Source organism: Halictus rubicundus, chromosome 10 (assembly GCF_050948215.1).
Source record: "Halictus rubicundus isolate RS-2024b chromosome 10, iyHalRubi1_principal, whole genome shotgun sequence".
Taxonomy (NCBI): Eukaryota; Metazoa; Arthropoda; class Insecta; order Hymenoptera; family Halictidae; genus Halictus; species Halictus rubicundus.
The window spans coordinates 10,778,690-10,804,173 of NC_135158.1; the positions used below are offsets into that span (position 1 = coordinate 10,778,690).

Genomic DNA, 25,484 nt, shown 5'->3' on the forward strand with positions numbered 1-25,484 from the left:
ACTGATTGCAACACTTCCGTGGAAGTTAGTCGATCGTATATTTTGTTTTCGATCGGAAGCCTCCAGGGTTAAGTAAACCTCGCGTTTCCCTCTTACCAGGACAGAGCACATGGCGGGCTTCTCACGGGCCACTCTTTCGCGCCGTCTACATAGTCTCTATCCAAACTGGTTCTCCGGGTATAGCCTGCCTAATGAAATAATACTTCTACCGTTGAACCTGGCGTTTCGAACGGTCAATTATCGTGCGCGTTGCTATAAGTGGCGTGTTCCCCGATCCTGGCACGAGTGCGCCAGCGAACGGAGACACGAACGACTAGCCTGCCCCGACAGGCCAACTTCCAGATGTCAACTTTCGGAGCAATTAAATCGGCGACCGGTTCTTATTACCGGTGGAGTGCGCCTTCCCGGTGAAAACTTGCGTCGCTCTCTGCTCTCTGTTTTCGAATACGGGGATGATGTCTCGGACCGAAGGATATAAGGGCAGCAAAAGAGGAGGGGGAGAGGGGGGTCGGTTGTGAGGTGGGAGAGGAAGTTGCTGGACCATGTCGACTGCTTCCCAAGCCAGCCGAAGTGGACCTATCGACTCGAAACGAGTGTGCTCGACGTTAAAATCCCGGTCGCTGCTCCCGTTTCTCAGGCCCCGGCCCCCTTCTCTCCCCTTTGCCAACCGGTTCGCTGCCACCCCCTATGCTGCCACCCCCTCTCCCTCCCCGTGCTGCCATCCCCGTTCCTCTGCCTCGCCCTTTCCCCAAGCTCTTTCCACCGTCATCGCTCTCTTGCTTTCCAGCCCCCTCCAACGGTCCTTCCATAGTCGCCACCCCCTTCGCCACCCTCTATCTGTCTTTCTTCCTAGTCCGTTCATTCTCCCATTCGTTTGTATTGGACGTAAACGATGCAATGGGTGGACATGGTCCAGCAAATCCGAAATCCCCTTTTCCTCGATATAAAGCTTTACCTCTTTTTTCGGCTTTGACCCTCCGTCGAGCGCGACTTCGCGCCAATACTTTTCTGCGAGCAAACCGGCCGGCAGAAGTATCGGGCCGCCACCCCTCGCCCCCCGCCTCGCCCCCGCCTACCTCCCTCCCTCCCCCGGCCCCCCGGTGAAATCAACTTGTATTTGAAGGATCCGATGAACCTTCGGAAATCGAATGTTCGAGCATGATAGACAGTCGATAGGGTTTTTTGCGTGTCGGCCGATTCATCACTCGATACTTTACACGCTTACCGGGCAAACTGTAATCTTTTTCCCTTTTTGCTGTTTGCTCGGCGTCGAACCGATCGTGATGGACGTGTCGCGCGAGCTCAGCCGAGGAGAGGTTTTTTAATTAATGTATCGTAGAGCACCGGGAACCACGTTCAGCGGAACATGTAGTGCCTTTGATGTTTGTGTACCGTGTGGAAAATATTGCTTAAGGTTGAGCTAAGGTGGACGAAGAAGGGGACAAACTGGTTAGCCTGGAGAGGCTTATTTTACTGTCAAGTTTTTACAGATATATATATATATATATGATAAAATTGTGCTTGTCGTAAACTATTGTCTAACGATCGTGTTAGCAGGCAAACTTTTCTACAACAACTTTTCTTGCGGTTTTGTATTTTTATTCCGCAAATGTATATTCTTATAAAAATTATCTATCCAATGCGGTCACGAAGCTTAACAGTTTTTCAGGTACGATTAAAGAAAATATTTTTACCAAGAGAGATATTTATAAGCCGCGTCTACATTAATTATCGTTAATAATAATTCCGAATGGAAAACATTTACCAGCACACCATGTTTACCATATCTTATACCATAACTTTGATTTTTAGGAATAGTAGTTGTTCTTTTGCTTTTTAATGCTTCATTCTTCCAGTGTATTACTTTCTTTGTAAATTCTTCAGACAAATCGGTAGAATAAATTTTTGATGCGTTATTATCGAAAAACTGAGTCTATGAAATGTGAACTATTATTGGGAAGCAATTATTCGAGCTTTCCTGTAACAATCGACCGTGTTTCCGCTTGCTCGACACCCTGTATGTCCCAAAATGAATATAGATAATGGCGGGTCAAGGTAATCGATAGGGATGGCGTCTATCCCGCAAGGAAGTGACAATATTATTCTGTTTCAGGGTGTGACGGGCGACCGGCTGGCCGGGGGCGCCGCACACCTCCTCCATCTCTTCTTCTTCTTGCCACGACCACAACACACAATGTAACAACATCTACCACTACTAGAGTCGTCCGCGCGAACCACGTTCTCAATGTACTCGATGTGGTACGTCACCATACCCCTACTCGGTGTCTATGAAGATATGTCATCCTTATTAAGTTTTAACATGTTTCACTTTTACGTTTATATCGTGTCTCACAGTTAGTGCTCCTCAATGTTTTTAATGAGAAACTCGTATGATGGCCCGCAGCGATGATACCAAGCCCTTCCTGTTGTTGAGCGCACGTTGAGCGAAGAGTGTGCACTGCGACTGTTTCGAACCCAGAGAGTGTCAAATTAGTTGGCCCGGGCTTAATAAAACGGCGCGATGCATTTTTACGTCGTCGAAAAACTTTATACTATCTCGATTATAATTACCGTGTTGGCCGCGCATTAGCTGATAACGACATGCAACGCCGCCGGAGCAAGTTTGCTTACAGCGTATTCGTTCCCCTTAATTAAACCGCGAGCATCAAATTTCAGTTCTCATACAAATCACACGTTAATTAAGTCCGCGCGCGCGCGCGTTAATCTGTATCGCGCCTGAAATAGACAACTGATTATTGGAAAGAACGTATCCCGTCGCGCGCATAGTTTTTTCGCATTTTTTTCGTAAAGAATCCTGCTCGTTTATTGTTTCCGTCGAGTCACCGTTTTCAATTTCCTCCGGCAGCAGTGGCATTCTTCGCACACACGTACGTATTTAAAAAGTCATTGAACGTTGCGTATACATTGTATATTTTATATTTATATGTATAATATATGCATGTAACCGATGTGTGTATATTATACATATTATAGAATATATTGTGGATATGTTGGATTATGTCTTCACTGTTCGCTGAGTTCCGTTACAATGTGACTTGTGGTTGGTTTAGTTTCGTTGGTTTATCGATGTTCGATGTTGGCTGCTATTGTTGGTTGTTAGGTGTTTAGTGGTCACTCTGTGTTGGTGCTCACCCTATCGACTCTTCCTTGTACCCGCAACCCCGACAACCTGCACCCCCGTTTCTCCCACAACTCGAATCCCGAAACTTGATGTTAGAAGTTACAATGTCAAGCTTGTCTTCTGTCAGAAGGAATCTTATTCGACGACGGAAAGACCCACAACACTATTAATACATACCGAGCTGACGGTAAGGTTTATACTAAAATGTTTCTTTTCCAGATACCATGCTGTTTTTCCGACCGCAAAGAAAACGGTCGCGCGGATATTGAACGACACAGGTTGCAGATATTAAACGGGAAACTAAACAAATATAATATTATTATATTTTCAATTCCAGAAAGACTAACTTTGATTTCACTAATTTCCACTTAAGTCCTTTTTTGTTAAGTCCGTAGCAGATGATTTTTCAATAAATCGAAAAGAATTTGACTGAATTCTATATTTTTATAGAATTTCTATAATTTTATGAAATGTAATATACAATTAAATTATGTTAATTAATTATTCTGATTTTTGTATTTACAATAACGTTGATTTATGGTTTTGAGTCGATTTTGTTGCGATACCTCGCCATTTCTTGTACACGGATCAACTGACGACAGAAGGAAACTTTCAATTAAGGCGCTATCGCTTATCATACGGTACGTTATATACAATTTTATCGCGTGAAAAGCTTGCCCGCCCCTGATATTTCTAATAAAGGAAGTTTTATGTATAGGCCGCAACTTGACGATAAATTATCGTATGATAACGTGTTTTCAGAACGTTTAGCGTTTTAGGTAGAACGCAACATGCAAGCGCTTCTAATAACATATTTCGTAAAATTTTGTAAAAGAGGGCTAACAGTTTTAAACTCGAAACAATTAAATTTGGATTAGTTATTCATGATTATGCCCGGGTTGTACTTTATTTTACGGATAACAATTGTCAAAACTGGGCTGCAGCAATTTGTTTCTAGAAATAAATATTTACAAGAAATAAATCTCACGAAAGTATATTTGAATTATACAAAAAGAATTAGATGTGATGTAAGTGTTATGTGATCTTTGTTCGGGAACAACACGTGTATTCTGTGTGTTTGAAGTTTTAAAACAAATATCATTTTCCTGAGTGGAACGATATATTAAGTTCGAGGAGCACAGTATAAATAATATGATAGCGTCTTTCGAGACGAGTTCAACAAGGTGCAATAATGGGTATTTCCATTCAATAGAAGGTCGTAAATTAGTGAGGCTCCAAGTGGTCAGGTCAACGACAATCTCGGCTCTCCACCTTGTTGAACCCTCCTTGACCGTGCAGTTAACGCGAACCAGTCTACCCACTATCCGGTTTTGACCCAAAAGTCCTGCTGGAGAAAATACATAAAATTGCAAAAATGATTGAATAGTCAGCTACTATCAAACGTCATTAAATTTCGCTAAATTCTACAATTTATTAACATTTTTCTTACAAGACCTGTACATTTTCTGCCTCTCGATCAACCAGTTATGTTTTCATATGAAACTACATATTTATTCAAAAGTGACAGTTTAATTTTATCTTTTAAAGAGGCTGCATTTAAGTATCTTTAAACACATTGTTGGTTTTCTTAATTTCTATTTCACTCTGAATTACTGAACGACTTCTATTGTATCCAAAAGCATTGTTCTTTACCGAATTAAATTATCAGATTTTCTTTAATACTAAGCATCCAGGCCATTTTAGATTACAGTGGGTGATTAAACTATTAGAACCACTTCCATAAAAAGGGATGAACGTAAATAGTCGCATACGAATGGAAAGCTTTAAAGAAATCCGGGGGACACGCTTCACTATGGAACTCAAATATACATACTTGAACAGCAGATAAGAAACCCAACGATCATTATGCGTCCAGCGTACAAATCTACTTCACAGACTGCCCCGCCACTAAAAAATGTCCGACATTTGATTAGGGAAACCAGAAATAATCGTTTCCTTTTTCCTGGCATGAATATTTCATATCTACACGGTTCGTTAATATTTCATTAATTTTGCTTCAGCCACAAAGAAAACAATTCATTCAACAGTAGAGAGATAATGCTTCGACCCTAACGAGGCGATTAATTACAGTAAAGAATTAAACACTCTGACAGATACTGGCAGACGAGCTCGAACATTTTTTCAGTTCATTCATCTTTCAAATTTCACTAGAGTGACTTGTGTTTTTTTGCAAAGTGGGATCAATGATTAAGTTACGTAAAAGCTGTTAACGAGCGGAGTTAATGAACTGGGAAAACGATTACTGTTTGCGCTCTGGCAAAGGGGAACATCTGCGGTCGAAATACTTGAATTTTTAACGAGATTCAACAGAGAAACATTTACAACTGGACGACGAAAGTAAATACACCATACCACGAAACCTGTGGTGGAAAAAAGTGGTCGGGAAAGCTGTTAAGATTGTTGACGTTTTAATTTATTTTATGTTTAAATGGCAAAGATTTCCCAAGCGAATAACGAGAGAGTGTATGCACAAGCAAGTTGAAAACCGACACTGAAAGTTAATAAATCGATAATTACATTCATATGTTTAATTGAATTCGAGGGAAAGTATGCTTAACCCTTTGCTCTCGAAGCTATTTTAACTCCAAAACGAAACATTTCTTCCGACCTAGAATATTTCCCTTCAATATAGTTTCTTTCATGTTATATATACGTAAATGGTGCAATTTACGCGTACAATAATGAAGTGTTTAGTAATTTATTAAATACAAACAAATTTCATAATGTAAAAGATATTTTGAATAATGATACAGCAATTTTTAGTGGCGCCTTACGGTCGCCATTCGAGTGCTAAGGGTTGACCACTACTAGTGGTCAAATGTCCGGTATTATATATTTTATTTTACAATTATTGAAGTTATAAAGATTTCTTCGTTCCTCGTGCAATTGATTAAGTAATTAGAGCTTCGTTACAATATTTCTGGGCTCCTTGTAAGAAATAATTAAATATTCAAACTTTCATTATAATATTTATCGGTTCCTTGCAGGAAGAATTAAGCGGTCATAGGTATTCGCACAACGACGCGAGGAATACGAGGATCCTAGGCGTATTATGAGAAAACGGAAGTGGGAAATTCGTCGAGATGTAACAGACGCGACATCTTTCATACGTCTGCTCGCAGCCCGCTCCGTATCTCTTACGTGCACTTGGATCTAGCCATGTAAAACTATTATCCCGAACTGCGTTCCAATTCGGTCGGAAATGCAGAACGTTTTACTCTATTCGATCTGTTAGTACGGCATCAGCAGGGAAAGGGGCGGGCAAAAGGAGGACGTCATGCTGTTCGGGAACGTTCGGGACTGGGACGTATGTGGGAAAGAAAATATAGGTGGTCCGCAGGAGCCATTTGTGCGCTGGCAGGAGTCCTTCGGAAAGTTTTTCAGCTAGGCTGCCGCGCCGTGCGGAATTCCGCGAAAGGCAATTCGATTCCAGGCCCATTTGGACAATATTACAAGGTAATTGGATTTCGACCTGACTAGTTGTTGCCAATGTGCCCATTCGATCGGCCGATGGTGGGGTCTCGATGGGTGGAGTGTGTGGTATAAGGGGTGTCGTGTCGGTAGGAAGAGGAAGATAGCAGCGGGAGAGCCTGTACGCGCGTTCGCAGACCGGAATAATGGATAGTCGTTAAATTTAATTGGCACATAATTATCGGGAGTCCAGGCACCAAGCAGATCGCTGCACGCCACCAATCGTCGCAATCCCACACATTGCCTCGGCTTTAATATCCAGGAACCTGGAATGCAAAGGGCTGATACGCACCTCCCACTTGTGTTCCTCGATCACGGGAGAATCCATTAATTTCCTCTTGATGAAACGGCTCTCGGAAATTGGCCATTTTTTCCTGCCTCCCTCGCCAATTCTCTTCTCTTTCTTCATTAACTTCTCTTGGCTTCTCTCATGTTCAATCGTACCTAATTTTCGGCTCATATTGAACCGGTGCCCATTTTCAATTTGAATCCTACGATTTTGATGCATTTCTCATAAAAATGAATAGATCATTAAACACGAAGCCGTTAAAATTATTAAAACTGGCATAATGTTTGATTTCTGTGCAACATCGCGCATCATAGTTTCCCGTGAATATCCTACTCGCAGCGGAATAAAATTCAGCGTGGTTTTACGAAACAGTCAAGTTTTCGAGGACGGGATCGATCGTGAATAATAGAACAATCACACGGCGCAAGAAAACGAAGGGAAAACGCGTCGTGGGAGACGATATTAGAATGAAAGGAGGAGCGTGCGATCGCGGATAAAAATCTATGAACGTCTTGGGGAATTATGGTAACCCTCTCGGGGAGTTTGCCGGTCTCGCGAGCATGAAACCAGCATGAAACCGGAGAGCGGGGGAACTCCGGATACGCGCCGGCGGTGGCAGCGGCGGCGGCGGCAGCGGCGGCGGCGGGTACACGATTAAAACGCTTAAATATGTGACCGAGTGAGTTAATTAATTTATGAACCAATTAGGGGAGTCGCGTTTAGATACCGTTATCGATATCACAAGGTACTCCCGCTTACATACGAGCCACGGGGCTCGGTGTGCAGGAGCACAGAGGGGTTCGCTTACGATACCATACGTAACTACGATGCCGGGCCGGAGCGTTTACCAATAAATAAACCGACCGATACCATCTTTCATTTCGATAATTATTATTCGGCACGCTGTTAATTAATTAAGGACGGAGAACCGGCGTGCGGCCTGTGTAACACAGCGAGTCCCGACCGTGTACAACCCCTCCAAATGGAGAGTGCACGAATAGACGAAACATGCGCGCACACGGCCACGATCGTACCAGGTGATAACTCCTCGGGCTCTTCGGCTAATTACCGGATGAAAGAGCTATCTGGTGACTGGCGTCAAAGCTCCGCTGAAACCCAGTAAATGCACCTGCCACGTCATTGTGATATTTTAGCGTGGCCGCGGTTTTGCGCGCCGCGTTACGTGGTTTTCGGCGGATCTAATTTTCATTCGGCGTTTTCCAGCATCCGTGAACGAGCACGCGTCACCGCCTCGGCACCAGGCCATCCTCTTTATCAGGACACGCCAGAAAATTCGTCGCTGGTACTTCTGTGAGACGTTTTCGTTTCTATACGATGATCATTTCTCTTGTGAAACAAATGTTAATTGTGTCAATAAAATGTCATTCATGACAATAACATCATGATACAGTTATATTAATGAAGAAGTGTACTGTAAATATTTGGTAGTTTTCGTTAGCCATCGGATTTTAAGAAGTTAGGCATATCTCCAAAAAATGCGGTCAAGATGCGCCCCGGCGGAGACGTTCCAGAGTTTGAAAGCTAAAACGATGGGAAATTTTATTCTACTGTCGGGACGCAGGGAAGTTTTCTATCTTCGGGTTATTGCTATTTGCAGAATTCCGAATTCGAAAGCTACGGCGATATCGGGGCATGATATCTCACGAAGAATATGGATTCTGTCCGAATAAATGGACGATGCAAAATTCACTTCGCCGCGCTTCCCGGGATAATAAAATGTTTAAATTATATTCCGAATCTATACGGAATTTTTGTTTGTGGCGATGCATGCGTGACATCGGCGAGAGGTAAATGCCGGCATCACGAAAGCTCGAGCAATTCGGATGGAAGCCAACGGAGAGGGACCAGAATAATTTATTTATTTAATGCATACCTTTTTGGGTCAGAGTCGTATTTGGGCGAGAGGACGCTGGCATTTTTCCCAGGGGACAGGAAAAAATAATATTTCTCTTTTCCGCCGCGTCATGCTTCTGTAAATGTATACGTATTGGTATACAACCGGAGAATTCGGTTGTCGCGGACGAAGAAATAAAAGGTACTGTTGCAACCGGCAACAAAGTCTGAACTGTGACCTTAAATTACTGGTCAATTGTAAACCATTGGTCACGAGAACTCTACACGAACACTTTGATCACGGCCAAATGACTCGTCTTTGAAATTATTAAGACATTTCTATGAGAAACAATTGAACAAATTTCACTATTCGAGCACGTATTATGGCAAGAGCATTCATTTTGTATTCTTCCCCCTTCGTTTCTATTGCTTTTTCAGCTCACGGTACAGAAACCTAACCCTTGTATACGGTCGGTCAGATTAGCTTCAAATCACCTTTCTCGATGGTGCATAGAAGGAAAAAATCCGGTAACACGCAAGCCGAATCGTACACGAAGGGCGCCTTAAAAGGGCTATACAGTCCCTATCTGAAATCTGGCAAGCAATGCGCAGACCGCGCGACACCTTACAATGTATAAACATACAAATTAATATTATCCTCGCGAACTAGGCCAGCAACGGTTTCAGCTAATTTAGGCGACGAAAAGGAATTTTTCGCTAAATGTTTATCGTTCATTTCTGCGAACCGCTATTGTTTGTAAATATAAAGAGACGGAATGCTCTGAAGTGAGGATAGAGAAAAATTAAAAAAGGCAAATAGTAATAAAGAGCCAACAGTAAATAAAATAAAATAAAAATAAATGAAATTTACCGATAAAATTAACGCATGCGTAAGACATCGTTGCAAATCATTTGGTACGTAAATAACAAATTGTAAATCATAATCTGTACATCTCTCTATCTCGCCCTCGGCCGCTAAATAAACAATCACGAAACAACAGCCGGTGCATCCTTTGTTCTATGCACCGTGATCACCGCAAGCGATTCAACATTTTTTAGCATAGTTGGCACTATTCCCCGGCCGCCTCCCCGAGCGAATAGTTTCGAATTGTTCGGCGTGGCACCTACGGTTGACAGAGACGGCAGTTTCTCGGCTTTCGAATCGTACGATGTAAATAAGCTGGATAACGTATACGTCGTTACGTGGCAGAAATTCAATAACCAATAGATATCCGCGGCATATAGTCAACAAGCCCGGCGAACGAAAACAACGGGATGGAAAGAGTCGGAAAGAAGGGAATACAGCGCGGAGGACAAAGGCGAAAATAGCGCGAGCGCGAGAGAGAGGGCCAGAGGCGTAGATCAGAGAGAAGAGGAGGACGGGAGAGAGTTCGAGGGGTGAAAAGAGAGAAACGAGGGAGGAGAGTCGGATGGCGAAGCACACGGTTGTGCTCGAGCAGCGCTTCGATTCAATTTAGCCGCGCCGTGCCACGGATCCTCGCTCTCCCGCGTATATTTGCCGGGATTTGATTTACGCATAAAATATTCACCTTGCCCAAGATTTCGTTAGAGTTTCAAAGTTCTTGAACGCACAGCCGCCGCCGCCTACTGCCGTTGCTTCTCTGCTCTGCTCTGCTCTGCTCTGCTCTGCTCTGCTAACGCTGCGTACCACCACCGGCAAAGCAACAGTGAGAGAACGAAGGCCAGAGAGAACGAGGAAGTGGAAGTAACTCGAGAGAAACGAAAGTGAGTGCGAACGTTGAAGTAAAAGGGGAGAGAAAGAAGTTCGCGAAAGACACAGAACAATGGGGGAGAGCAAGGTGACTTTCTGCGAAGAATTTCGTGCGGGAATCTTGAGGTGCCTACAGTAGAAAAGTTTGTGGGTCGAAAAAAAAGGGACGTGACGAGGAACGGGGGGGGGGGGATAGGAGTGGACGAAAGACTGAAGAAATCACGGGATTTTTGCGATAGTTTTCCGTTCACGACCTTTTTCTGCCTACTCGTAACTCTTTCTGTCGTTCGAATTTCTCCCTATCATCTTGGTTGCCGACGAAAATCGAATAAATCGAAGACCAGACACCGGCGGTGAACCCGCGGCGACCGATATTCCTGATTTGATCACGATAGAAAATGTTAGGCGAAGTTAACGCGTTTGCCACCGGCGCACAGTGTGACGAATGGCCTTTTTAGCTGGACAAAATTCTAAATCGCCTATTTTTCTATATTTATCGATTAATATGTTTACAGGTGTATAAAATATGAATAATTATTAATTTTTTCCCAACATTTAGTTGGTTTTTGTTAATTAAACAATATATTTTAAGTGATTTATAATTAAATATAAAATACAACAAAGTTAGTAATGGATCTATGTAACACAAAATGATTTAACAAGTAGTAGATATTGTCAAAGAAGACGTCATTTTTAAGTATGGACAAAAAGAATGTAATTTTGGAAAAATAATTGCAAATATTACTTTTTCTAACGGGAAAGAATTATTCTTTGGTTCAGTATAAGGTTTCAATTTATAAATAACAGCAACATGACGGAATTATTTGTCCAGGTTTTAAAATGAATTTTTACGTTAATATATTCATTGCGCCAAATTTAATTAGGATCTGTAAAATGCGAGAAGGTTGGAGGACTACTCAATATCATACATTTAATTATTTTCAATTTTTATTTCTTTAATAACTTACTTTGATTTTATGGAATTTCTGAGGTTTCTAGTTTGGCAGTCAAAGTGTTAAAACACGGCATTGCATTGTTCAAAGTGCTAGTCTCACTTTTCACGTTTGTAATTAGAAAGCTGGAACATTAAAGTAATTAAAAGTTGACAGAAGCTTCCTCTCGCCTTTTAATATAAACCAAAGTAGCTGAAGTATATGAAATATTAGTCTTGATTGCTCCGAGACTTCAAAGGGTAATACAAAATATTCCAATTATATATCAATGGAAAATTTGGTTCCACAAATTACAATAATTTACGTACATTTACTTAAATCTATTAAATAAACTCATTGATAGTCACGAGTAATTTGTACCTACCAATAATTGTTAAAATCAACAATGATCTCTCTGGCAAATAAATCGCGTATAAACTTCGCTAAAAAAATGACGAGTAAATTCATGCAACACGCCTCATAATTTTTTCCATAAATCCCATTTCATTCGCGATCAGCTGCATCTACATACGATAATTCATCGCGAATCGCAATAAATATTAAAAAGCATCGGGGGACCGACAATAAATCAAGCAGAAGTATATTTTAAGCATGCAGTGACGCCCGACGGGTTTCCGGTCGGCCGCAGCATTATAAATTCATCAGAAAATTACACGTTCAAAAAATGTTCAAACAATTTATAACCGAGGCAGAAGAACCTGAAAAATCTGTTTGGAAGCGAGTAATGCATTACTTCCGAGTCGTACAATCTGTGTAGCAAGTATCCTGTGCATCGGGAATATACATCATACTTAGCTGGACCGTTCGGTTCGATGCTCGTAGATTCACAGGAACCGAAAGTTGGACTGTATCGAGGCGGTGGAGCGTTGAGCGAAGACTCCTCGGGCAAAGCTTGCAATAAAAGGCTATTTCGAGATAAATTTTCGGCCATACCGCTCTCGCGGATCATTGGTCCGCGTTAGGCATTGTGCGTAGACTTCCTTATCGCCTATCCAGTATCTGTACTTTCACTCTCTTGCGCGGAAGTTTCGCCGGAAACCCGGAGAATTTATCCGCGCAGCTACTCCTTCCGTCCGAAAACTTCTCCAGGATGGCAGAATGTGGGGCAGAGGGGGCGCATACACGTGACCATCGCAATATGTTCGATGGCAGGACCGTTAGCTCGCCCTATTGGTTCCGAAGGACCCAAGCTCGAGCTCTTCTCTATTCCATTTATTCCGTATACATAATACATCGTTTTGCGAGCAAGCAGGCCCCACTTGGATTCCTGTCGAGCATGTAGGTATTCTTATTTCTACGCTCGATTTAACGGGCCACGATGGAACCAGCATTTTCATTGGCGTGTCCAAGTTTAGCGGTGCCGCGCCATCAATAATCCTGGACCGTTCGTCTTTAGTCTTCGCGCCAAATCATGCTTACAAATCAGTTTTTACCGGGATTCTCGATTTACCACCCAGAAAATATGATCCTTCGATCACTTCTACCTGTCGCCTGTTGCCTTCTGCTGTCTTCTTCTTGTGCCTAGTCCCGAAACGTGCACTTTAGCTAACGATAATCTTTTCCTCAGACAATTATACCTATTATTTATCAAATCCTTAAATAATGGGAAAAGTGAACAGTATGTACTGACCACTAAATACACAGAGAGAGAGAGAAAGCTACTGTCGCTTTTCAGTTTAGTGGTCTGCGATTTTGCGAGTAGAAGGAAATGTGATGTAATGGGATTGTAACCCTGAGGGGAACAATAAATGAATACATACATACATAGAACAGTATGTACTGATCTCCTGTCAGATACGTAATTAAATTATAAATATGAAAATTCCGAAATTAATTGTGCAATCCTGATGTAGCCTGTATGTCGATATTCGCCCTTAATGCATTATAGCATATAAATAGAATCGATATCATAATTTACACGTTTCAATGATATATCAATCTTGAAAATTTCTATAATGTTACCAACAGTGTGACTCTTTGTACATTTATGTTTCCGTCAAATATATTTGGTTACAATGTGATTTGATTCCATAAGGTGGAATTATTAAAATTGCAAGAGGTCGATGCACTGCTGATACGCATTCCGCATCAGACATTTTACAAATGAGTTTATAGATTATGGAAGAAACGGAGCGCTCCGGAACACGTATGCACGTAGGCGCATTCGATTAAAATATTGATTCGATTGCAAATTGCTTGTTATTCCGGATAAGTATGCACCCGATTGTCTTCCGTATTCGCCGGGCCGGCTTTATTGAATTTCCAAGCAGATACTCTCGCTCGATGGCTCGCAGAATGCGCGAGTTTTGTAAACCTTTAGACATCAATATAAATGGAACGGGGAACATTTTCATGATTCTTCGGCGGCGTATAAAACTCGAGCATAAACACCGAGCCGAATACTCTTCTCTCTCTCTCTTTCTCTTCGGAGGCTTTAGTTTTGAAACGTAATCGAGCGAGTGCGGGCGAGCGAGCGAGCGAGGAGAGGGTTGAAATTTATTGAAATCCCGAGCCGGAGGGCCTAGCAGAGAAGACTGCTGGCAGGCACCTCTTGACCGGAAGAAAACGACTTCTTTTCATTTGAAAAGCCGCTTCTTCGTCGAACGATTACGAGCCGTTCCCTTCTGACAGAAGTAATACGCATTTGAATCGGGGGGAGGTGGTTCGCATGAATATGAATGGGAATTGCGAGCGTCGAAAGAGGGCGCGCTCTTGCGAGAGCTCGCGCGCGCACGGCAGGAAAGAGGGTTTAACTCGATGAAATCCACAGTGCAAGCTGCCAGCGCACTGTGAGCCAGTCGGCTCTCGTTCAGCTGCTTTATCGAGTATATGTCCCGATAATGCACGCACCGAAATATAATCCTTGTCGCGGTGGCGCGCGATGAAAGCTTCGGTTTCGCTGCGGCGAAAATCACGCGGAGCTTACCTATCCTGCTATTTTATGCCGCAGGAACCGGCTTTGGAGCCCGCCATATAGGCAGGAGCATAGGCGGATCCCGGGTGAATGGCTTCCCGGCACCGCTACACCACGGATGCAACGCGTAATTACTTTATACGTTTATGGCGACGGGCCTTTCGTTGGGCCCTTTTGTCGGCGCACCCGGTGATTTATCGAGGTAACCCTGCCGCCACCGACCGTCCTGGGAATTTCCAAAGCCCGCGTGGATCTCGACGCCCACGCTCTGCCGTTTACCGCCGATGAATTCGTAACGAATCCTTGTAATCCCGCGTTTAACCGCCTACCCCCTTTCTTCCTCCATGATGCGGACCACTCAACAATAATGCAGAAATTAGACGCCGTTGATTAGCTTCTTTAACATTTTCATGCATCCGATCTATCCGGGATGTCTGTTATGAATTTATAAAAGCCACAAAAATGGACTGAATGACCTGAATTTTTCTCCGAGAAATTTAAAGGATCGCTTTCCTCGCGAACTGTTTCCGTGGTTACAATGCTTGACGAAATCCCCGGAATACTCTTTATGAAGCGCACAAAAAAATATTGCGAAAGAAAAGCCATACGGCGCTGAAATATTGCACAATTGAGCGTTACCAGCGAACATGTAAATGTAACGTAACCCCTTCGTGACATACGAGAAAAATGTAACAAAGAAAAGTCATAGATTCTCTGAATATCGCCCTATACTTTATCACTAGACTGCCGGACGTTTATACAAAGGGTCTACCTGAATGAGAATAGACAATCGGACTCGGCACCATTTTTCGTATCTTTATTTACGAAATAAAACCACTTTGCTTGATATACCGTTTCAAGAAAATCCAGATCTGCATCCCCTTTTGTAAACGAAATACCGGGGTGAAAACCCCAACTTTATGAGTGTCCTTCTCCGGTAACCGTGTAAAATATTACAACAAATAAAAAAGCAAGTTTGCGTCGCGTATCTCTTCCAAATATTGCGTTACTGCGCCAGTGAAAAGTAATTTAATTTTCATGGGTACAGTTACGAACACGAAATGAAAAAGAAACGTAGACACAATTTTATTCGTTGTTCTACGGCTTTATTATATTTTTAAATGCAATTTAATAAACATATAGAGTGCTGATAGGTTTAAAGTATCAATAACTACTATAACTAGTTACTTCAGTTTTAAGAATAATAAAATGAAACGAAACGATTCAAAATGCAGAAAAATTTCAAAATTACAATTGTTTTAATAATGCTCCGAGATAATCGCGTTACAAAATTTGCCAGAGTCGAGTGCTATTGAATATCAATCAGTTATTGTGTCTGCCCAACGATATGCAGTTTCTACTTGCTATAAATACTAACGCAAAAGTGCTAAACGTTCGAAGGCGATTACTTCAAGATTTCCGGATACACCGTGTGCTAGATCGAATACGAAGCAACTTCATACTTTCATTACACCCGTTTCAACGATTCCAATAACAATTGCCTGTAACATACATGTAGTATACCATTCAATAGCTTTTCGATTCTTGTATTGGAATTGTTCGGAAGATTTTCTATTCGCGTTAGTATCGATAAAGGTTTTGGGTTAAAAGCTATCGAGTATCGAGTGAATAAAAGTGAGCATCTTCGACAAACCCACAGAAAACTTAACCAAAATGGTTCTTCGATATCTTGGATGCAAGTTTCTCTTCTTACTATCCTGTCGCCGCGCATTGCTTCAACGAATTACCACCTTTCCGTTCCTTTCGAAAATCATCGAGCAGAATTTCCTTCCTCGATGTTAGAGAACTGCAAACCAAGTTACAAATTGGTTCCAGTTGGAAACTATCATACTTTGAGGATGGGTATTCGAAAAATAGAGCAATGGTGGGAGACGTCGGAGACCAGTGTGCAAGAGAAGGTACAAAATTCTAGAGTTGTTCACTGATTCGTTAAAATTCTGTCGAGTCTCGTTGTTTAAATGCAGACTGTACGTTTCTAACGAAGAAAAATATTTCGAGATACTCTGACATAGTTCTTTAGAAAATTTCATGAATAAGAATCATTTGGGGAGATAATATATTCTGAATTTTAAATGAGAATTAAGGATTGTAAGTTTATATAAAAGTTATACCGTATTATTTTTGAAAGAATTGCTATCAACCCAACGAAATCGTTACTGTCAACTGCTGCATGATCGTTAAACGAGTATGTCGATTGATCAGGGGAATGGAGAAGGTATTATTGCCGAAGAAAAAGTGTGATGCAATTTACAGAGGCAATCGATAAGCATATTCCGACCGGAAATCCGACAGGGATCGGTACCGAGACAGCTGAATTCCTAGCCTCGTGATTCGTGCTGCTACTACCACCGGTATTAATATTTGATACACATCATTCGGTTTTACTGCCGGCATAAATGCGTCGGATGGGCGCGTGCGTGCATCGTGAATCACCGGAAATGCGATTCGCCCGGGAATCGATAGATGCTGGATACGTAACCGGTCAAGAGGACCTGTACCGTGAATACATATGCATCATTTTCGTCACTCGAAAACCGTTTTGAACGATCGTTATCCCAAGCATGAGCTGGTAAATGCATTCGTACGTGATAGTTCACTGACGCGTAATAGGATGCGCATATAAAAGAGTTGGCGTTTCGATAAATACTGTGCGGCCCCGGTGCTGCACAAAAATTTTTCCTCGGTCCTCCGCTCCACGAAACTCATCTATTCCGCTCGGTATTGTGAAATACATTATAACACGGTTTTGCGTTAAAAGCATTCTATCCATAAAAATTGTATACAGTGAATCCAAAAAAGAATTTCAACACTAAATATCCGATTCTGTGGTCATTTTATAAAAAACAATAGTACAGCTTCTCCTTTCAATAGACATTGATCATTTTCTTCTTCAATTCTTTCGCATAATGTCTTCACAGTTTTGTGTTTGATTTATTAATTTTTGTTTCAATTGTATGAAATCAGAAGTCTTGTAATTAACCATTTTTATAAATAGAAAAACCACCGCTACAAACCATTTAAACATTTTGCACAAATTTTTAGACTTCCTTCTGTTTTAGTATTAAAAACAAAAATACCTCTTGGAACATTTTCATGAATGAGCTCTGAGAACTAAAATGCACTGTTGCATCTACAGTGGTTCATAGTAAATAACGTTTTTCGATGGTGAAAAGGCTGAAAAGGTTGAAAGGCCAACAATTTCGTGACAAGAGGTCGCCCGTTGGTAATTGAATTAATTATGTTATGAAAGAGAGTTAACCGGGATAATTATTCAGGAAATGTAAAATTGCGTTCCGCGGCAAAGGTGAGAATAATTATGTGTACATCATTTTTCAAACCGAGAAAATTATACAATTGTGTCGGCACATGGGAGGGGGCGCGTTTATATGAAATCTTTGTTCAAGTAAATTGAAAAGCAATGCGCAAGTGTACACCGAATAACAAACGTTCGTTTCGATTCTGTGTAAGCGTTGGCATTTTCTACTTAATGAAGAGCCCCTTTGACTGCGAAATATTCTGGGGAAAATTATGTAGCGGATGTTGCCGGAAGCAATCGTGCTCAATTCAAGCAAATAATTAATTCCCTTTGTTAGCGGGGTATCTGTCGAGGAACACGAGGCACATGGTTATGATAGCTGGTTTTCATCAGAATTCCCGAGTTTTGTACTTCAGTGATTCCTTCGCAAACTCCATCACGGTGCACAATAATTCCTTGCGCCTTTGCTTCTCTTCCGTCGCGTTCCACTTCTGGAATCCGGAGTGGTGCTTATAGTCAGATCGATGCTAAGTTATGTCATTATTTGTCACAACGTCTAGGCGTTCTCTTTCGGTAATTACGGTGCTGCCTCGTTCCCGACTCGTTCGCTTGGATAAACGATAAAGAGCCCGCCGTTATTAACGGTCTCGCCCTTCACTTGGTGTTTTTACTCCCCGCTTATTATCCGATATCCACGATGGGAAAAGAATAGAAACATGCTCATTCGGTAATTATGCCAGAAGAAGCCGGCTTTCGTCGGCGATAATCGACTAAATTTCTTGCACCTGAAACGCGCTTTTCTAACGATCACAGATTACTTTCCCAGTGACAAACGCCGCGGCAGGACAATATTATTTTATCAATTTAACTATGCTCGACTCTCAAACGTACGGTATTTAAATTATAATTATGTCCTTCAGTCATCTGGCGTTTCTGCAGAAGCCAGATGAATTATAATTAACTTTTAATAACGCACGTGGAATTAAATTATTATGAAATATTAACTTTTTTCACTGTAGAATAAATCTGTCCAGATGAAAGACCGAGCTTATCATCTTTTGATCGTACAACACAAAAAGTATTCCCTCGAGATTATTCGAGCCGCACGCAGCCGGTCCCCATACGTATCCCAGACGTTAAATACGTTGCTCTCTGTATCTGATTTAGAAGGTACGATATTCTCCCTCCGCGCGTCGTCGGCGGGCGACTCCTTTCCCGAAGGGAGCTTCCAGGGCATTATGGTTCCGGTCAAAGTTTGGCTAGAAACGTGGAATAGGTTGTGTAGAGATGAGATCCAGACCGGAAGAAGAAGATACGATAGAAAGAGCGAGAAGCCGCTAGAGGGGCGGAGGGATGGTGCGCGAGAGGAGAGAGAGAGAGAGAGAGAATGCGAGCAGGAGCTTAAAGAGAGAATTTCAGAGGACGTAGAGAAGTGGATGGGTACGGACTGGTCATGTAAAGCGGAATGAATCTCGCAGCCGCACGTGGCTTGGCCACGATCCACGCTATTCCAACCACTCTTCGCGTTGTGTAAGCTTTTTATGTCGGGAATTTAAATTAGATACAAACACTTTCCATTCACAACCGTTGAAATTCGCGCCGCGCCTACCGAATCACCCCGGAGATATTCCGTTATTTCACGGCGTTTTATAGTTCGCTGCTGTGTTCGCCCCTCGTCTTAGCATTTAAACGAGAATCAAGAGGTCATATTGCGAACGGTATTGAAGATAACCCGCGGGATTTCTGAGGGGATTATTTAAATGTCGGAGAGCTCGGATCGCGACGTTATTACGAATCGACGCCGAACACGTTATTGTTTGTTGTTCGCCTCTCGCAAACCTATTTTATAAATTAGTAGATCAACATTCTCCAGTATGAGACCTACTTCTTAAAGAATCCGTATGATATGGCGGAGTCATTCGTGCCTCGCCGCGTTGGAAATAAGCTCGAGCGACCGTCAATATGTACCATTTTATTCGCGTGTGACGCTTTTTATTTCGAAATAAGTCCCGGTAATTTTACGATAATTTTGAGGCAATACAAAGCACTTTGTATTCCATCGATGCCTGTTCAGAGCGTCGGATTAAAATGAAATGACGCGTTTCAATCTGAAAACTTATAGTTAGATTACAAGTGAAAGGGTCAATATTTAAAGGTACCGCGATCGTAAAATCGGAACAAAGTAAAATTACGAAATTCGTGGGTAAGCGGACCGAGTGGCCAATTATAGGCAACTTTGATTTTATAGTGTCGTGAATTTCGGCGAGTAGTCAGAGCCCGGCACTGATCGGCCGCGGGTTTACGCGAGTAGTTAAAGTCAGTGCCGGTTAGCCGTGGGCATAAACATGTAGTCGTTGCCGGTACTGGTCAGCCGTGAACATAAGCAGTAATAAACCGTGGTCAATTCAGTTTGTCGGGTGAAACCGGTCGCCGGTAGTAGCGGCCGATTCGGGTCGATACCCGGTCGAATTGAACATAGTGCGAGATATCGAAGGTGCCTACCGGGAGGTATAGGTTGAGTAGAGGCGTGCCAAAATGTGATTGCGGCAACATTGCGTCACCGCCAGTGGTCCCGGGGTATCTTTGGAGGCTCGTCGTTGGAGAGGACGAAGTAGGATTCTCCTCCTTTCGAAAGCGTCGTTAGGGGCCTTTGGCACAAGGCCAATCACATCGACTGGCTACTGTGTATGTTTCACCCCGACACAGTGCTACCTTTCCCTACATACGTTCTCTACCCTTGGGTCTAGTTTGGCCTGGCATGGCTCGACTCGGCTCGGCTCGGCTCGGCTCTGGCTTCTACCATGGTACACGGGAGCGGGAGCAGCAAGGGGTATGGGGATTCTCGTTTCTTGTTTGCACCTATCGCTCACCCACACACCGAGTGTCTTTCTCCCCTGCAAACATCGATATGACCAATATATTGGAATATGACCAGGACATTGTGTACAGTCCGTTCGAGCATCTACGATCATTCTGACTTCCTACTTTCCTCGGGAGAAAATTGCTTCGTGACAGAGAGCATATTGCGATACCATAACATTCAAGCGGAGCTAACGCTGAATTCGTGTTATCGGTGATCGCGTAAAGAGAACAATGCTAACAAGCAACTATTTTACATTGCATCATTGAATGGAACATACACGAACAATAAAGTTCTTCTTTCACTGACATAAAAAAAAATGCACAAAATTGAAGATTGTAATAGTATTCCTTGATCAAAACGTTTCAAAACATTTTCATTCTAAAATCAGATATTTCATATGGCTATTATCATGACTTCAATGTGAAACAATGAGTGTACGATAAAATATTAATTCATCGCATAATTGATGCACATGGAAATTGTAATGCGAGGTATTAAACATGTCTATATACCGCATTTATAATTGTCGTATAAAAATTTAATACGTTAAATGCACACAATCCGTTCAGGATATTTAATTGAATCCTGCAAATTATGCTGGATATTATTAGTATCAATAAGTATAGAAGCAATTTCTTGTTGAAAGTATTTCGTTCTTTATAAAATATAATTAATCGTAACGTAACATCATCGGAAACAGTTGGCTTTCAGCTTCGCGATCATCGCTGCTCGCACGTCACCGAAATTATTTGATAGTATCGAAACGCGAAAAGAGGTTGAACGCAGAATGTAGGAGGCGTTCGCCAGTGTGGAGTAAATGCAGACATCTATTTTACACACGGCACGATTCAGAGAGTTTGCTGCCTGCGATTCAGTCGGTAGCTAAGGAAGAGAGAAAGAGATGGCACGGTTGAACTCGAATTAGAAGTGGAGTTTGAGGGAATGAGAGCAGGTAGTTAGCATGCTAATCCCAAAGTGGAAACACTTAAATTCATTACACAAACTACTAATTACGAGGATAATGAGCCATCGCTAATCGCCGAAAGAATTACACTTCTCCCTCTCGTAGGAGGTCTCGCCGAGGACGCACGGGTGCAGAATCATAGAACGCGAATACATCAGCAGCTGGGCGGGGGGAGGGGTGGGGGCGAACAAGTCTGCCGGGGCTGAGTCTTTTGCATTCAACTAAGAACGGTCTCCCAGATCACGTTTTCGAGCCACGACCGGGGAATTATATCAAAAAGCGATTTTGATCATTGACATTCAGCCGGCGAACGGGAACATGAGTTTCGGTGTAGTTGGGAAAAAGTTTAACGTATTAATTACGGAAACTTCCACCGGGACGCCGCGCCCCCATCTTTTTTTCTTCTCCTCCGCGTCGCTTTGGCCCGCTTTCTTCTTTTTCTTCGTGGCCTCCTTCATCTTCCTGGCCGACGGACCGTATCGCATTACTTAATACCGATGCCGACACGAACTGCAAGTTTTTAACGAGGTGAAACGTTTGACACCTCGTAAAAGAACCCGCCAAACTACAATAGCTTTCTAATATAATGGGTTCTCCTTTCAATTACTTCTTCAAACCCATCAACATTTATAGCATTGAACCTGTCAATCAGTCGGCAACTTTCGTCGTTTTTCAACGTAATGACATTATTTATTTAGTTCGACTTCGCTGCTCAAAAACGGACTACAGATTTTCTTTTTATGTTGCCAGTGATTTCTTTCTTGTTAAATATACATACCTCTGCTATTACGGGTACCCATAAGTAATTAATTATTTGCAAAGAATTTGTCTTGCCTTTAGTTCTGTACCGATCGTTGAAGAGGAAACACGTATTCTTTTACAGTTTTTGGTAAAGCAGCCTGTGTCCACAATATTTTAAACTGTATAATTTTTTTGTAAAACCCTGTAATAAAATGGCGCCATCCGTACCTTTCGAGGATCATATTCGTCATTGCATACTTTTCCATTTTCATGCGGGATTTCATGCAACGGTAACAACAAAGAAAATTTGCGTTGTTTATGGAGATGTATTGAAGGTCAACAAGTGTCAGGGTTGGTTAAGATGGATTGCTGCTGGTGATTATGATGACGAAATGGATGACCAGTTAAATTTGATAATGACACCCTAAAATCTCTAGTGGAAGCTGATCCAAAATTAAGTATACGAGAATTATCGAGAAGCTTTTACACGAAATATGTGTATATGTATATGGCAAGGAATATGTGTATGAATATTCGTCGATCAATTTGCACTCCATTGCTATCCAGATTTCGTAGAGATCCATTTCTTAGCAAAATCATTACCGGAGATGAAAAATGGATTCTCTGTGATAACATAAGGCGTTCCAAGCAATGGCTGTCTGCAAATCAAACCGCAATATCAACCCCTAAACCTAGCTTATCACTTGGAAAGGTGTTACTGTGCATTTGGTGGGACTGTCGTGGCATAATTCACTTTGAGTTGTTGAAACCTGGAGAAACAATTACTGTTGAGTTGTATTGTCAGCAATTACAACGGCTGTAATTCAGAACTATTGAAAAAGAGGGCATCTTTAGTCCACAGAACAGGTGTAATACTGCAAATTGACAATGCCCGGCACCATACAACGAAACTCACTCAGGAAAAAATCAAAGAATTGCAATGGGAAGTTTTACCGCACCCCCGTGCTCACCGGATATTGCTCCCTCTGATTATGATGTTTTCAGATCTCTGGAGCATTATTTAAGAAATAATCACTTGTGTAGAAGATGCAAGGAGGCATCTTGAGTCATATTTTGCTTCACGAGCCCTGGATTTCTATAAAAGGGGGATTGAAAATTTGCAGGAAAGATGGCAAACTGATTTTATAATAAATTAAGAAATAAATACCTGAATTTACTACAAAGTTTGTTTTAGATTTCAAAATAATTGATTACTTATGGGTCCCCCTAATATATAAAATATTTTTATTTCTGTTACTCTGTCAGATTATGCAAGATCGCATGTTTATGAGAATCTGAAACTGTCGAGCTCGTACTTTGCAGAGTAGAACAATGTGGTCTCAAAAAGTTGCAGAACAGAAAATAGAAAAAGAAAAGAAACTTCAAAGCGCTCGTGGAAAAAAACTGTGTAGTTGAGCACTAACCGGTATAAACACGCGAGCACGAAACGTAAACGCGTCTGCACGCATCGGCGTCTCGCGCCAAACTCCGTCTTTCCAATCCTCCCACGGTTATAAATCCCAGAGGTTCGACCGTCACGGTGCGCGTTGGATTCGGATTATTGCCCGCCAAATTAATCTTTGGAAATTGTTTCAGGACGGCCGCGAATAACGAATAATGAAACGCTCGTGAATTTTAAATTAAAACGTCGTCTCGCAGGATTGATGACTCGCAATAACGAGAGTTTATTTCCCGCAGAAATATGTTCACAGGTAATACGCTTAGGTTTCTAATAAGATTATAAAAGTAATGTTCAAGTTTACCGTAAAATAAGTCTCCAGATTCGCAAATTATTATAATCTACAGACTGGTCGCACTGTGAAGTTTAGCAATTTCTGTATTTAAGGGTAGTTGCAATTTTATTCTTTTTTGTTTTTGCAAGGTTTTGGTAAGTTGGTCCTTCGTTGGATGTTCTGGAGAGATAAAGTTAAGAATATCTTCGGTAGTTAGGTTACGAAATAATCCATGACGGTCCCTTCGTGCTCGTGTTTGCGCCCATTCTCAAGGGCTCGTGGGTATGTCTGAATAAATACTTGATTCAGTCTAAGAGGCTTTATAGTACCGCATTTCTGCGTCGAGTAGGACCAACACTTGGACTGACCCGTTGGGTTGAGCATAACTTTACCGTGGTCCACAAGGGGTTGCGGGGATGGGGGTGTAGGGAATGGCAGTAGCAAGGGACGTGACTGGCCTACGAGGGGTGGCATTACGCCTAGACGAGCCCGGATCAGCGATACGGCGCCAATCTCTAACCAGTCTCAACCTCCAAAGCACGTATATCGTTACGCTCATGACGCCATGCGCCATGCAACCGAGTCTATCTTCTTCGAGCGCCTTCCATGTAGCCGCACATCTACAACACGAAGACTCCGCGCGATGCGACGTTCTGTCCCTCAAGGAAGAAAAATTTTGTGTGCCTCGTATGCGAGACGAAAGATAGACGAACAGCATTCCCGGATATATGAACATGCTGCCAAAGATCAGCGTGACCTTGACTCTCTCCACATGGTGGACGGATACTTAAATGATAGTATGAAATAATTCGCAACTCTTTTCTCGCGAAAAAACAGCCCAGAATAATGTCATTAATCTGGAGTGACCATCATCGGATTCCCGTTATAATTCATATTGACAGCTCACATGATTCAAACGGGATAAACAAAAAGTGCGGAATGGTATCAAATTTAATAGTCCCTGACAGATGATACTTGACACATGATATAGGATAGAATTCAGGATGGATGATATACGATACATGGCGGACAGTACATAATGACGGTGTACTATACACAGTATACTGTCCATATATAATATGCGGTAACATGATACGGTCAATTTACTATTCAAGTATTGTCATTTCGAAACAATGTAATTTATAGTCTTGTAACGTCATGATCCGTTTGTAATTAATTAGAAATTGATATACTTTGTGAACAGCTTTGAAATAGCTGTTTTGAAATCACTTTACATGAGAATATTAAATGTTCCAAACAATGTTTGAACAGAAATGTTCAAAAGCTTTTCAACGCTCCAACATTTTGCGCTGCTTATAAGGACCTGAATGTTTATTAATTGGACCTATTGCTGTTGGTCTTTAGAAAATATCAAAAAAAGCAATTGTAATTTGCCAACCAATCAAGAAAATGCGACAGCCGCCATTACAGCGAGATCGCGTCGAGTAACGCTGCACGACTTAAAACTTTTTCCCGACCACGCAAAGGTTCCACGGAATAATTAGAGCGGGGCAGCCAGAAATTAATGAC

General features: G+C 42.0%; 1 protein-coding gene across 2 annotated transcripts in view; it reads left to right on the top strand.

Annotated features, from left to right (window-relative positions):
- The window catches only part of Bru3 (CUGBP Elav-like family member bruno 3), a 781,126-nt gene that overhangs the window by 233,693 nt on the left and 521,949 nt on the right, over positions 1–25,484 (top strand). For both annotated transcript variants that reach the window (XM_076794653.1, XM_076794647.1), the window contains exon 3: positions 2,114–2,259. The gene's annotated coding sequence lies outside the window, so the exon portion shown is untranslated. The remainder of the gene's footprint in view (positions 1–2,113; positions 2,260–25,484) is intronic.